The 15,756-nt window shown below is 40.7% G+C and overlaps 1 protein-coding gene across 1 annotated transcript in view; it reads left to right on the top strand.

The window, feature by feature from the left end:
• USH2A (usherin) overlaps positions 1-15,756 on the top strand; it is a 1,013,951-nt gene that overhangs the window by 993,672 nt on the left and 4,523 nt on the right. The gene's annotated exons all lie outside the window — the stretch shown is intronic.

The raw sequence follows: 15,756 nt of genomic DNA, 5'->3' as shown, positions 1-15,756 counted from the left end.
TGCCCACCTTCCAGACCTGTTCACTTTTCAAGGACAGAGCAATGAGCAGACGAAAAAGTCCCGAGAAAGTGAGATCACAGCCAAGGAGCAGAAGCCTTGAGGGCAAAAGACAGCCACAGTCTCTCAGAGACCCGTGGACTGCGGCTGGTGCAGGAAGCAGCTGGGGGACAGTGACTGGGTGGTGGGAAAGCAAGAAAGATGCTCTCTATCCCCTGGCCCTTGGCTCCCTTGACAACCGGATCCTCTCTCCTGGCTCCTCCTCCAAGCTTCCCTCCTCCCTGAGCATCTGGGTCCTTGTGCAGGCCATCTGCTGAAGGTATTGCTGCTGAGTGATCAGTTCGAGCCGGGGCCATGTGCTTCTGTTCAGGGGAGAGTCCTGAGGAGACTCTCCTTGAGGGGCTGACACTGCAGAGTTTTCCCGTATTGGACAGTGACGTTCTCTGCACTGATGGAGAGAGGAGCCAGGAAGGCTGGAAACGTCTGTTTAGCTGACCTGGGAGATGACTCACACTGGGACCCATCGAGTGTTTGGAGAAGGTGGATGGGGTGGTCGCTCAGGTACATCTCTATGACATGACGTGAGTTACAGGAGACAAACCCACAGGCCAGTAGCATCCAGAACTGGGTTCAGGGATCATTTCTGTCCCTCCCTCCAGACAGACCCCTCTGTCTGGTAGCCTGTCCTGAGGAGGAATCTACTTTTGCCTCTTGGGTTGAGTTAGTGATCAAGAAGCAAGCAGGTCATTTCTGTGGGCAAGTTAATATCAGGATGGTTCCTTTGCATGGGGTTTTCCTGAGTCTTGTTAAGCATGGTTTTGTCCAAGTGAGGTTCCTAAATATTGGTATCAGCATCACCTTGGAGGCAGTCCTGAGTCTCTGAGGAGGAAACCGGAGAATCCACCATTTCCAGCAGCCTCGGGAGGTCTGAGCTCAGTGAAGTTTGAGGACAGCCCTCAATGAATGAAAAGATGGTTTAGTTGCTGTAAGCTGTGTATACAGTCCCATAGCCAGTAGAACCTGCACAGGGAGGTGACTTTGCAATTCCATTTATGTGAGGTATTTACATAGTCAAAGTCAGGGAAGCAAAGCCCAGAGTGGTATTCCCAGGGGCTGGGGGAGGGGGGAATGGGCAGTTGCTATGATCAGGTGGAAAGTTTCAGTGATGAATGATGCAGTTCTAGAACTCTGCTCTACCACATGCTCCTGCTGCTGCTACTGCTGCTGCTAAGTCGCTTCAGTCGTGTCCGACTCTGTGCGACCCCATAGACGGCAGCCCACCAGGCTTCCCCGTCCCTGGGATTCTCCAGGCAAGAACACTGGAGTGGGTTGCCATTTCCTTCTCCAATGCATGAAAGTGAAAAGTCAAAGTGAAGTCGCTCAGTCGTGTCTGACTCTAGCAACCCCATGGACTGCAGTCTACCAGGCTCCTCTGTCCATGGGATTTTCCAGGCAAAAGTACTGGATTGGGGTGCCATTGCCTTCTCCACCACATGCTCCTACAAAGAGCAATGCAGTGTTGTTGAGAAGTTAGATCGCTTACTTTAATACAATCAAATTTAAAAATAAAACAGGTGAAACTACTTATAAGCCCAATAAGACCCAGGCCAAGCTACACGTGGGGCCACACAGGCTTCAGCTGGGAGAAGCTGACAAATTCAAACCCCTCCTCCTCTGTTCCTGAGAACATCTGAGTACAGCAGAGCACCCCGCCCCTGCCTCACCCACAATCCACTTCTGCTGAGGGTCCTAGACGGAGTGAGGAAGGGAAGGAATAGGAGGCTGGGGGCTATGGGCCCAGAGAAGTGGCTCATAGTAGGTAGGGAGGGTGCTATTTTCAGGTTCTGGAGGGTTCACAGAAGAGAGTGCCGGCAACATTTGCCCGAACCCCACTGAATCACAGTTTAATTCTACCCAGTGGACAAAAGATCCTTGCAAGCCTGCTTTTCTCAGACCTTATTGAAACTATTCTCATCAAGTTGGAGACTTGGATGAACATTAGCAAACGTTATTCAAACTAAAGAGAAGACACTTTGCATTAGGAGAGCAAAACCAAGAGCTGAAATAGATGTCCATGGGCTCCAGAATCTGCAGGTAAGAATCTGAACAGGAGCGGGCTGCATTCACCTGCTCAGCTTCACTGACTGACTTGCTTTTCACTTGAGTACTGGGTTCTCAATGCAACACACACACACACACACACACACACCCCCTCATCATGTGACAAGCTGTGGTTTCAGTTCTGCTGTAATCCTGTCCCAGGCACTCCTGTCCCCTGAACAGCTAAGATATTCTCTGAGGTCAGAGACAAATTGGCAAAAGAATTGAAAGCTCCACCCTGAACAGAGGTAAATGGGTCAGTAGTGCCAGAGAATGAGAGAATTGTTTGTATTGTTTAATACTGAATTTTTTTTTTAACATTTTCAAAATGACACAGCATAAATTGAGTCCAGCTAAGTTTAAGTGCAGGTTTCACTCGCACAGTCAGCCCAAGTCTCTACAGGTTCCACACCCACAGACAGAGGGCTGACTGTGGGACTAGAGCATCCTCCAATTCTGGTACAAGGCCAGGGTCCTGAGGCCCATTCCCCTTGTAAATTGAAGGACAACTGTAATGTAATTACTGATTTGAAGATCCTTTCATTCTTTAATAACAAATGTCAGCATGGCGCTAAGTCTCTGCTCACCAAAACTTTTATATTGTAGAACTCTGTACATATCTGAAAATGCATCTCCAAATAGTATTAATGTTTGGATATGCTTATGCTGCCTTTGGAGAAGCACAAAGAATTTGGGTTTTGTTTGCTTGTTTTATTGAAGTAGAGTTGATTTACAATGTTGTGTTGATGTCTGCTGTACAGCAAAGTGATCCAGTTATACATATATATGTATACATGCTTTTTTGTATTCTTTTCCACTATGGCTTATCTGGGGATATTGAATATGGTTCTCTGTGCTGTAGAGTAGGACCTTGTCTATTCATTGTATATAAAATTCTTTGTATCTGCTAATCGCAAACTCCCTATCCATTCCTCCCCCATTTACCTCCCCACTGGCAAACAAAAGTGTGTTCTCTATGTTTGTGAGTCTGTCCCTGTTGTATATGGGTTCATTAGTTTTGTATTTTAGATTCCATCATAAGTAATATTGTATGGTATTTGTCTTTCTCTCTGACTTACTTCACTTAGTGTGATAATCTCTAGGCCCATCCATGTTGCTCCAAATGGCATTATTTCATTCTTTTTTGTGGCTGAGTAATATTCCATTGTATATATGTACTACATCTTCTTTATCCATTGCTCTGTTGATGGGCATTTAAGTTGTCTCCGTATCTTGACTTTGTAAATAGTCCTGCTGTGAACATTGGGGTACATGTATTTTTAAAATTTATTTTTAATTGAGGCTAATTGCTTTACAATATTGGTTTGATTTCTGCCATACATCAACATGAATTACCCATGAGTATACATATGTCCCCTCACTCATGAACCTCCCTCCCACCTCCCACCTTTCCCTACCCCTTTAGGTTGTTACAGAGCTCCAGTTTGAGTTGCCTGAGTCATACAGCAAATTTCCATTGGTTACATGTATCTTTTTTAATTAATTTTTTTTTCTGGATATATGCCCTGGGGTGGGATTGCTGGATCATATGGTAGCTCTATTTTTAGTTTTTTGACGACCCTCCATACTTTTTTTTCACAGTTGCTGCACCAGTTCACATTCCCACCAGTAATACAAGAGGGTTCCCTTTTCTGTACAGCCACTCTTGCATTTGTTTCTGATCAGTGTGAAATGGTTCAGTTCAGTTCACTTCAGTCGCTCAGTCGTGTCTGACTCTTTGCGACCCCATGAATTGCAGCATGCCAGGCCTCCCTGTCCATCACCAACTCCCAGAATTCACTCAGACTCATGTCCATCGAGTCAGTGATGCCATCCAGCCATCTCATCCTCTGTCGTCCCCTTCTCTTCCGGCCCCCAATCCCTCCCAGCATCAGAGTCTTTTCCAATGAGTCAACTCTTCGCATGAGGTGGCCAAAGTACTACAGTTTCAGCTTTAGCATCATTCCTTCCAAAGAAATTCCAGGGCTGATCTCCTTCAGAATGGACTGGTTGGATCTCCTTGCAGTCCAGGGGACTCTCAAGAGTCTTCTCCAACACCACAGTTCAAAAGCATCAATTCTTCAGTGCTCAGCCTTCTTCACAGTCCAAGTCTCACATCCATACATGACCACTGGAAAAACCATAGCCTTGACTAGACATATATGTACGTTAATGCTGTTTCAGATTCTTTCCCCATATAGCGTATTACAGAATATTAAGCAGAGTTCTCTGTGCCATACATTAGGTCCCTGTTGATTATCTGTTGTATATATAGTAGTGTGTATATGTTATTCACAACCTTCTAATTTATCCTTACCCGTAACTTCCCCTTTGTAACTATATGTTTGTTTTCTAAGTCTATGAGTCTGTTTCTTTTTTTGTCAGTTCATTTATACCATGTTTAGACTCCACATATAAGAGATATCATATGATATTTGTCTTCCTCTGTTTGACTCACTTCACTTAGTATGGTGATTTCTAGGTCCATCAATGTAGCTTCAAATGGCATTATTTCCTCCTTTAATGACTGAGTAATAATGCATTAGGTGTATGTACCACATGTTTGTCCATTCATCTTTTAATGTACGTTTGTGTTTCTTCCATGTCATCACTATTGTAAACAGTGCTGCAGTTAACATTGGGGCACGTGTACCTTTCCCAAATGTGAATTTCTCTGGATATACGCCCAGGTATGGAATGCTGTGTTATATGGTAGCTCAAGATTTTTAAGGAAACTCCGTGCTGTTCTTGATAGAGACTGTTTACAATTTATATTCCCACTGACAGTGTAGGAGGGTTCCCTTTTCTCCACACCCTCTCAAGCATTTATTGTTTATAGACTTTTTGATGATGGCCATCCTTACTGCTTCTTCCCTGGTGGCTCAGATGGTAAAGCGTCTGTCTACAATGTGGGAGACCCGGCTTCAATCCCTGGGTCGGGAAGATCTCCTGGAGAAGGAAATGGCAACCCACTCCAATATTCTTGCCTGGAAAATCCCATGGATGGAGGAATCTGGTAGGCTACAGTCCATGGGGTCGCAAAGAGTCGGACACGACCGAGCGACTTCACTCACTCATCTTTACTGCTGTGAGGTGATACCTCATTGTAGTTTTGATTTACATTTCTCTAATAATTATTGATATTGAGCATCTTTTCATGTGTTTTTTGGCCATCTGTATACATTCTGTAGAGAAATGTCTATTTGGACCTTCTGCCCATATTCTGATTGTCATTTTTTTGTTTTGTTTTTTTTTCAATATTGAGCTGCATGAGCTGGTTATACACTTTGGAGAGTAACCCCTTGTAGATCACATCATTTGCAAATGTTTTATTCCCCCATTCTATGGTTTGCCTTTTTGTCAGTGGTTTCCTTTGCTGTGCAAATCTTTTTATGTTTAATTAGGTCTCATTCGTTTGTTTTTATTTTTATTTTCCTTACTGTAGAAGGTATATCAGAAAAAATCTTACTGCAGTTTATGTCAAAGAATGTTCTGCCTGTATTTCCTCTAAGAGTTTTATAATGTCTGGAATTACATTGGGGTTTTTAAGCCATTTTGAATTATTTTTGTGTATGATGTTAGAAAGTATTCTAATTTCATCCTTTTACTTGTAGCTGTCCACTTTTCCCAGCACCACATACTGAAGAAATTATCTTTTCTCCATTGTATGTCCTTGCCTTATTTGTCTTAGAGTAGGTGATAGCAGGTGCATGGGTTTATTTCTGGACTTTCAATCCTGTACCATGGATATACATTTCTGTTTTTGTTCCAATATGGTACTGTTTTGTTTACCATAGTTTTTGTAGTATAAAGTCAGGTAGCCTGATTTCTCCCATTCCATTTTTCTTTCTTATGTTACTTTGGCTATTTGGGGTCTTTTGGTTTTAATTCTGTGAAAAATGCCATTGATAATTTGATAGAAATGCATTGCATCTATAGATTGCTTTGGGTAGTATAGTCATTTTGATAATATTGATTCTTCTAATCCAATGCTATGCTATATCTCTCCATCTCTTTGTGCCATCTTTGATTTCATCAAAATCTTACAGTTGTCTGAGTATGAGTCTCTTGCTTCCTTAGATAAATTTATTCGTAATTGTTTTATTCTTTTTGAGGTAGTGGTAAATGGGATTGTTTCCTGAATTTCTCTTTCTGATCGTTCACTGTTAGTGTATAGGAAGGCAAGAGATTTCTGTGTATTAATTTTGTATCCTGTCACTTTACCAAATTCATTGATGGCCCCTAAAAAGTTTCTGATGGCATCTTTAGAATTCTGTACATATAGTATCATATCATTTGCAAATAGTGACAGTTTAACTTCTTCTTTTCCAATTACGATTCTTTTTCTTTTTCTTCTCTGATTGCCATGCTAGGACTTTCAAAATTATGTTGAATAATAGTGGCAAGAGTGGACATCCTTGTCTTTTTCTGATCTTAGGGGAAACGCTTTAGTTTTTCACCATTGAAAATTGTATTTGCTGAGCATTTGCCAAATATGGCCTTATTATGTTGATATTGGTTCCCTCTATGCCCACTTTCTGGAAAGGTTGTTTTTTTTTTTTAAATCCTAAATGGGTGATGAATTTTATCAAATGCTTTTTCTATTTCTATTGAGAAGATCATGTGGTGTTTTTCTTTTTTGATGTGTCATAGTTCATTGACTGATTTACACTTGTTGGACCATACTTGTGACCCTGGGATGAATCCAAGTTATTCATGGTATATGATATCTATTATGTATTGTTGGATTTGGTTTGCTGATATTTTGTTGAGAATTTTTCTATCTGTATTTGTCAATGCTGCTGCTGCTGCTGCTGCTGCATCACTTCAGTCATGTCCCCATAGTCGTGTCCCTGTGCGACCCCATAGACGGCAGCCCACCAGGCTCCCCTGTCCCTGGGATCTTTTTTGGTAGTGACGTTAGTTGTGGTGGGGCTTTCATGATAGCTCAGTTGGTAAGTCCATTGGCAATGCAGGAGACCCTGGTTCGATTCCTGGGTCAGGAAGATACACTGGAGAAGGGATAGATTATCCACTTCAGTATTCTTGGGCTTCCCTTGTGGCTCAGCTGGTAAAAAATCTGCCTACAATGCAGGAGACCTGGGTTTGATCCCTGGGTTGGGAAGATCCCCTGGAGAAGGGAAAGGCTCCCCACTCCAGTATTCTGGCCTGGAGAATTCCATGGACTGCATAGTCCATGGGGTCGCAAAAAGTCGGACATGGCTGGGCGACTTTCACTTTCAATGGTTGTGGTATCAGGGTTGGTATGCTCATGGAATGCCTTAGGGAGTGTTCCCTCCTCTTTAGTCTTTTGGAAGAGTTTGGGAAGGATCGATGTTCTTCTTTGTATGTTTGGCAGAATTTGCCTGAGAAAACATCTGGCCCTGGAGTTTTTGTTTGTAAGTTTTATTTAAATTACAGAGTCTGTCCCACTTGTAGTGATTGGACTGTTCAGGTAATCTTATTTCTTCTTAGTTTTGGTACACTGTGTTTCTCAAAACTTGTCCGTTTCTTGTACGTTGTTGAATTTGTTGACAAAATAATTCTTCACAGTTTTCTCTTTGTTCATTTCTGTAGTATCGGTTGTCAATTCTCCTCTTCCTTTTCTTATTTACTTTGGTTGCATCTTTTTCTATAACTTTAAAATCTCTAATTGATTTCCTATCTGATCTTTTTTATCTGCTTGTTTCTGCTGACTTTAGGTTTTGTTTCTTCCTTTCCTAACTCTTTTAGATGGTGTGTTATTAGAAATTTTTCTTGTTCTTAAAGAAATTCTATACAGCTGTGAACTTCTGAGTCACCAGAACTGCTTTTGCTGCATTGCCCAGATTTTGTATGGTTGTGTTTCCATTGTCATTTGCCTCAATGCATTTTTAATTTATTTTTTGGGTCTTTCACAGAAAAGTTTTTATTTTCCTTATTTATCTTAAAATAGTTTAGTTTATACTGAAGTATAGTTGATTTACATTGATGTGTTAGTTTCAGCTATACAGCAAAGTGATTTAGTTATACATAGTACATATTGTCCGGAGAAGGCAATGGCACCCTACTCCAGTACTCCTGCCTGGAAAATCCCATGGGCAGAGGAGCCTAGTAGGCTGCAGTCCATGGGGTCGTGAAGAGTCGTACACGTCTGAGCGAGCTCACTTTCACTTTTCTCTTTCATGCATTGGAGAAGGAAATGGCAACCCGCTCCAGTGTTCTTCCCTGGAGAATCCCATGGATGGGGGAGACTGGTGGGCTGCCATCTATGGGGTCGCACAGAGTTGGACATGACTGAAGTGACTTAGCAGCAGCAGCAGTACATATTGTCAACATTCACTGGATCATAGAGAAAGCAAGGGAATTCCAGAAAGACATCTACCTCTGTTTCATCAACTACACTAAAGCCTTTGACTGTGTGGATCATAACAAACTGTGGAAAGCTCTTAAAGAGATGGGAATACCAGACCATCTTACTTGTCTCCTGAGAAATCTGTATGCAAGTCAAGAAGCAACTGTTAGAACCCTGTATGTAACAACTGGTTGGTTCAGGATTGAGAAAGAAGTATGACAGGGCTATCTGTTGTCACCCTGTGTAACTTATACACTGAGCACATCATGAGAAATGCCGGGCTGGATGAGTTACAAGCTGGAATCAAGATAGGTCGGAGAAACATTAACAATCTCAGATGATACCACTCTAATGGCAGAAAGCAAAGAGGAACTAAAGAATCTGTTGATGAGGGTGAAGGAGGGGAGTGAAAAAGCTGACTTAAAAATAAATATTAAAAAAAAACTAAGATCATGACATCCAATCCCATTCCTTCGTGGCAAATAGAAGGGAAAAAGGTGGAAGCAGTGACAGATTTCCTCTTCTTAGGCTCTAAAATCACTGAAGATGGTGACTACAGCCATGAAATCAGATGATTGCTTCTTGGCAAGAAAGTTATGACAAACCTAGAGAGTGTGTTGAAAAACAGAGACATCGCTCTGTGACAAAGGTCTGTATAGTCAAGACTATGGTCTTCCTGATGGTCACATACAGTTGTGAGAGCTGGACTGTAAAGAGGGCAGAGCACCAAAGAATTGATGCCTTTGAACTAGAGAAGACTGGAGAAGACTCCTGTGAGTCCCTTGGAGGTCAAACCAGTCAATTTTAAAGGAAGTCAACCCTGAATATTCATTGGAAGGACTGATGCTGAAGCTGATATTTTGGTCACCTAATGTGAACAGCCAACTCATTGGAAAAGTCCCTGATGTTGGGAAACATTGAGGACAGAAGAGGGTGTCAGTGAGATGGCTGGATGGCATCACCGATGCAATGGAAATGAACCTGGGCAAACTTCAGGAGATGGTGAGGGACAGGGATGCCTGGCGTGCTACAGTCCATGGGGTCACGGAGAGTCAGCTATGACTGGATGACTGAAAATCAACAGTACATACATTAATGCTGTTTCAGATTCTTTTCCCAAATAGATTATTACGGAGTATTACATTGAGTTCCTTGTGCTATATATATATTAGGTCCTTGTTGATTATCTGTTTTATACACAGTAGTGTATATATGTTAATCATAACCTTCTAATTTATTCCTACCCGTAACTTTCCCCTTTGTAACCATAAGTTTATTTTCTAAGTCTGTGAGTCTGTTTCTGTTTTTTAAGTTCATTTGTATCATGTTTAGATTTCACATATAAGTGGTATCATATGACATTTGCCTTTGTCTGTTGGGCTTACTTCCCTTAGTATGATTTCTAGGTCCATCCATGTTCCTTTAAATGGCATTGTTTCCTTCTTTAATGGCGGGGTAATAGTCCGTTATGTGTATATACCACATCTGCTGATGGACATGCAGATTGCTTCCATGTCCTGGCTGCTGTAAATAGTGCTGCAATGGACACTGGTCTGCGTTTACTTTTTCCTGCTATGGTTTTCTCTGAATATATGCCCAGGTGTGTGAATGCTGGATCATATGGTAGTTTTAGTTTCTTTAGGAGCCTCCATCCTGTTCTCCATAGTGGCTGTACCAATTTGCATTCCCACCAACAGGGATAGGAGGGTTCCCCTTTCTCCACAAGCAATTATTGTTCAGACTTTTTGATGATGGCCATTCTGACAGCTGCGAGGTGATACTTCATTGCAGTTTTTATTTGCATTTGTCTAATAATAAGTGATATTGAGCATCTCTTCACCTGTTTTTTTTTTTTTTTTTTTTGGTCACCTAGATGTCTCCTGTAGAGACATGTCTGGATATTCTGCCCATATTTTGATTGTGCTTTCATTTTTTTATTGAGCTGTATGAGCTGTTCATACCCTTTGGCGATAAATCCCTTTCTGGTCACATGGTTTGCAAATATTTTTTTCCCATTCTGTGGTTTGTCTTTTTGATTTCAGTGTTTTCCTTTGCTGTGCAAAACTTTTTAAGTTTAATTACATCTTACTTGTTTATTTACCATACTCTAGGAGGTAAATGTGAAAATATCTTGCTGCATATATGAAAAGATTCTTGCTTATCTCAAAGAATGTTCTGCCTATACTTCCCACCAAGAGTTTTATAGTGTCTGGACTTACATTTAGGTCTTTAATCCATTTTGAGTTATTTTCATGTATGGTCTTAGGAATTGTCCTAATTTCATTCTTTTACTTGTAGCTGCCCATTTTTCCCCAGGACCACTTATTGAAGAAACCATCTTTTCTCATTGGTATATTCTTGCCTCTCTTCATAGGTAGATGATAGGTGCATGGGTTTATTTATAGGCTCTATCCTGTACCATTGATCCATATTTCTGTTTTTGTGCCAAAACTGTACAGTTTTGATTACTGTAGTTTTGTAGTCAAGTCAGGGACCCTGATTCCTCCAGCACGTCTTTCTTTCTCAAGATGCTTTGGCTATTCAGGATCTTTTATAAATTCTAAAAATTTTTGTTCTAGTTCTTTGAAAAATGCCACTGGTACTTTGATAGGGATTGCATTACATCTGTAGACCGCTTTGGGTTGTGCAGTCATTTTCACAATATTGATTCGTCTAAGCCAAGGATATGCTGTATCTCTCCATCTGTGTCATCTTTCTTTCATCACTATCTTATAGTTTTCCGAGTACAGGTCCATTGCTTCCTTGGATTTATTCTTTTTTTGATGCAGTTGTAAATGGGATTGTTTCTTGAATTTCTCTCTCCAATCTTTCATTGTTAGTGTATAGGAATGCAAGAGATTTCTATGTATTAATTTTGTATCCTGCAACTTTATCAAATTCATTGATAGTTTCTAAAAGTTTCCTGCTGGCACCTTTTGATATGTATAGTATGATGTCATTTGCAAACAGTGACAATTTTGCCTCTTTTCCAATTTGGATTCTCTTCATTTTTCTTCTGATTGCTCTGACTAGGACTTTCAAAGGGAGAAGGCAATGGCACCCCACTCCAGTACTCTTGCCTGGAAAATCCCATGGATGGAGGAGCCTGGTAGGCTGCAGTCCATGGGGTCGCTAAGAGTCAGACACAACTGAGTGACTTCACTTTCACTTTCCACTTTCATGCATTGGAGAAGGAAATGGCAACCCATTCCAGTGCTCTTGCCTGGAGAATCCCAGGGATGGGGGAGACTGGTGGGCTGCCGTCTATGGGGTCGCACAGAGTTGGACATGACTGAAGTGACTTAGCAGCATCAGCAGTACATATTGTCAACATTCACTGGATCATAGAGAAAGCAAGGGAATTCCAGAAAGACATCTACCTCTGTTTCATCAACTACACTAAAGCCTTTGACTGTGTGGATCATAACAAACTGTGGAAAGCTCTTAAAGAGAAGGGAATACCAGACCATCTTACTTGTCTCCTGAGAAACCTGTATGCAAGTCAAGAAGCAACTGTTAGAACCCTGTATGTAACAACTGGTTGGTTCAGGATTGAGAAAGAAGTATGACAGGGCTATCTGTTGTCACCCTGTGTAACTTATACACTGAGCACATCATGAGAAATGCCGGGCTGGATGAGTTACAAGCTGGAATCAAGATAGGTTGGAGAAACATTAACAATCTCAGATGACACCACTCTAATGGCAGAAAGCAAAGAGGAACTAAAGAATCTGTTGATGAGGGTGAAGGAGGGGAGTGAAAAAGCTGACTTAAAAATAAATATTAAAAAAAAAACTAAGATCATGACATCCAATCCCATTCCTTTGTGGCAAATAGAAGGGAAAAAGGTGGAAGCAGTGACAGATTTCCTCTTCTTAGGCTCTAAAATCACTGAAGATGGTGACTACAGCCATGAAATCAGATGATTGCTTCTTGGCAAGAAAGTTATGACAAACCTAGAGAGTGTGTTGAAAAACAGAGACATCGCTCTGCGACAAAGGTCTGTATAGTCAAGACTATGGTCTTCCTGATGGTCACATACAGTTGTGAGAGCTGGACTGTAAAGAGGGCAGAGCACCAAAGAATTGATGCCTTTGAACTAGAGAAGACTGGAGAAGACTCCTGTGAGTCCCTTGGAGATCAAACCAGTCAATTTTAAAGGAAGTCAACCCTGAATATTCATTGGAAGGACTGATGCTGAAGCTGATATTTTGGTCACCTAATGTGAACAGCCAACTCATTGGAAAAGTCCCTGATGTTGGGAAACATTGAGGACAGAAGAGGGTGTCAGTGAGATGGCTGGATGGCATCACCGATGCAATGGAAATGAACCTGGGCAAACTTCAGGAGATGGTGAGGGACAGGGATGCCTGGCGTGCTACAGTCCATGGGGTCACGGAGAGTCAGCTATGACTGGATGACTGAAAATCAACAGTACATACATTAATGCTGTTTCAGATTCTTTTCCCAAATAGATTATTACGGAGTATTACATTGAGTTCCTTGTGCTATATATATATTAGGTCCTTGTTGATTATCTGTTTTATACACAGTAGTGTATATATGTTAATCATAACCTTCTAATTTATTCCTACCCGTAACTTTCCCCTTTGTAACCATAAGTTTATTTTCTAAGTCTGTGAGTCTGTTTCTGTTTTTTAAGTTCATTTGTATCATGTTTAGATTTCACATATAAGTGGTATCATATGACATTTGCCTTTGTCTGTTGGGCTTACTTCCCTTAGTATGATTTCTAGGTCCATCCATGTTCCTTTAAATGGCATTGTTTCCTTCTTTAATGGCGGGGTAATAGTCCGTTATGTGTATATACCACATCTGCTGATGGACATGCAGATTGCTTCCATGTCCTGGCTGCTGTAAATAGTGCTGCAATGGACACTGGTCTGCGTTTACTTTTTCCTGCTATGGTTTTCTCTGAATATATGCCCAGGTGTGTGAATGCTGGATCATATGGTAGTTTTAGTTTCTTTAGGAGCCTCCATCCTGTTCTCCATAGTGGCTGTACCAATTTGCATTCCCACCAACAGGGATAGGAGGGTTCCCCTTTCTCCACAAGCAATTATTGTTCAGACTTTTTGATGATGGCCATTCTGACAGCTGCGAGGTGATACTTCATTGCAGTTTTTATTTGCATTTGTCTAATAATAAGTGATATTGAGCATCTCTTCACCTGTTTTTTTTGTTGTTGTTGTTTTGTTTTGTTTTTTTTGGTCACCTAGATGTCTCCTGTAGAGACATGTCTGGATTTTCTGCCCATATTTTGATTGTGCTTTCATTTTTTTATTGAGCTGTATGAGCTGTTCATACCCTTTGGCGATAAATCCCTTTCTGGTCACATGGTTTGCAAATATTTTTTTCCCATTCTGTGGTTTGTCTTTTTGATTTCAGTGTTTTCCTTTGCTGTGCAAAACTTTTTAAGTTTAATTACATCTTACTTGTTTATTTACCATACTCTAGGAGGTAAATGTGAAAATATCTTGCTGCATATATGAAAAGATTCTTGCTTATCTCAAAGAATGTTCTGCCTATACTTCCCACCAAGAGTTATATAGTGTCTGGACTTACATTTAGGTCTTTAATCCATTTTGAGTTATTTTCATGTATGGTCTTAGGAATTGTCCTAATTTCATTCTTTTACTTGTAGCTGCCCATTTTTCCCCAGGACCACTTATTGAAGAAACCATCTTTTCTCATTGGTATATTCTTGCCTCTCTTCATAGGTAGATGATAGGTGCATGGGTTTATTTATAGGCTCTATCCTGTACCATTGATCCATATTTCTGTTTTTGTGCCAAAACTGTACAGTTTTGATTACTGTAGTTTTGTAGTAAAGTCAGGGACCCTGATTCCTCCAGCACGTCTTTCTTTCTCAAGATGCTTTGGCTATTCAGGATCTTTTATAAATTCTAAAAATTTTTGTTCTAGTTCTTTGAAAAATGCCACTGGTACTTTGATAGGGATTGCATTACATCTGTAGACCGCTTTGGGTTGTGCAGTCATTTTCACAATATTGATTCGTCTAAGCCAAGGATATGCTGTATCTCTCCATCTGTGTCATCTTTCTTTCATCAGTATCTTATAGTTTTCCGAGTACAGGTCCATTGCTTCCTTGGATTTATTCTTTTTTTGATGCAGTTGTAAATGGGATTGTTTCTTGAATTTCTCTCTCCAATCTTTCATTGTTAGTGTATAGGAATGCAAGAGATTTCTATGTATTAATTTTGTATCCTGCAACTTTATCAAATTCATTGATAGTTTCTAAAAGTTTCCTGGTGGCACCTTTTGATATGTATAGTATGATGTCATTTGCAAACAGTGACAATTTTGCCTCTTTTCCAATTTGGATTCTTTTCATTTTTCTTCTGATTGCTCTGACTAGGACTTTCAAAGGGAGAAGGCAATGGCACCCCAATCCAGTACTCTTGCCTGGAAAATCCCATGGATGGAGGAGCCTGGTAGGCTGCAGTCCATGGGGTCGCTAAGAGTCAGACACAACTGAGTGACTTCACTTTCACTTTCCACTTTCATGCATTGGAGAAGGAAATGGCAACCCATTCCAGTGCTCTTGCCTGGAGAATCCCAGGGACAGAGAAGCCTGGTGGCTGCAGTCCATGGGGTTGCACAGAGTCGGACACGACTGAAGCGACTTAGCAGCAGCAGCAGCAGCAGGACTTTCAAAAATATAGTCAATAATAGTGGTGAGATTTGACTTCCTTGTCTTTTCCTGATCTTGGAGGAAATACTTTCAGTTTTTCACCACTGAGCATGATGTTTGTTGTGGATTTGTCATTTATAGCCCTATTATGTTGAGATTGGTTCCCTCTGTGCCCACTTTCTAGAGTTTTTTAAATCATAAATGGATGATAACTTTTATCAAATGATTTTTATATATCTATTAACATGATCATGTGGTGTTTGTCTTTTCTGATGTGGTGTATCATCTTGATTGATTTACATATGTTGAACCATCCTTGTGACCCTAGTATGAATCCAAGTTGTTCATGGTGTTTGATCTTTTTTATGTATTGTTGGATTCTGTTTGCTAATATTTTGTTGAGAATTTTTGCATCTATACTCACCAATGATATTGGCCTGTAATTTTCTTTTTGGTGGTGTCTTTGTCTGGTTTTGGTATCAGGGTGAAGGTGGCTTAATTGAATGTCCCTGGGAGTGTTCCCTTCTCTTCAGTCTTTTGGAAGAGTTAGAGAAGGATCAGTGTTTAAAATTTTTCTTTGTATGTTTGGTAGAATTTGCCTGTAAAGCCATTTGTAAGGAGTATCTTTTATTACCTACTCTTTTTGTTT

The sequence above is a fragment of the Bubalus kerabau genome, chromosome 5, assembly GCF_029407905.1.
Source record: "Bubalus kerabau isolate K-KA32 ecotype Philippines breed swamp buffalo chromosome 5, PCC_UOA_SB_1v2, whole genome shotgun sequence".
Lineage (NCBI taxonomy): Eukaryota > Metazoa > Chordata > Mammalia > Artiodactyla > Bovidae > Bubalus > Bubalus kerabau.
The sequence above is the reverse complement of the archived record's forward strand: the minus strand, read 5'-3'. Positions and strand labels throughout refer to the sequence as shown.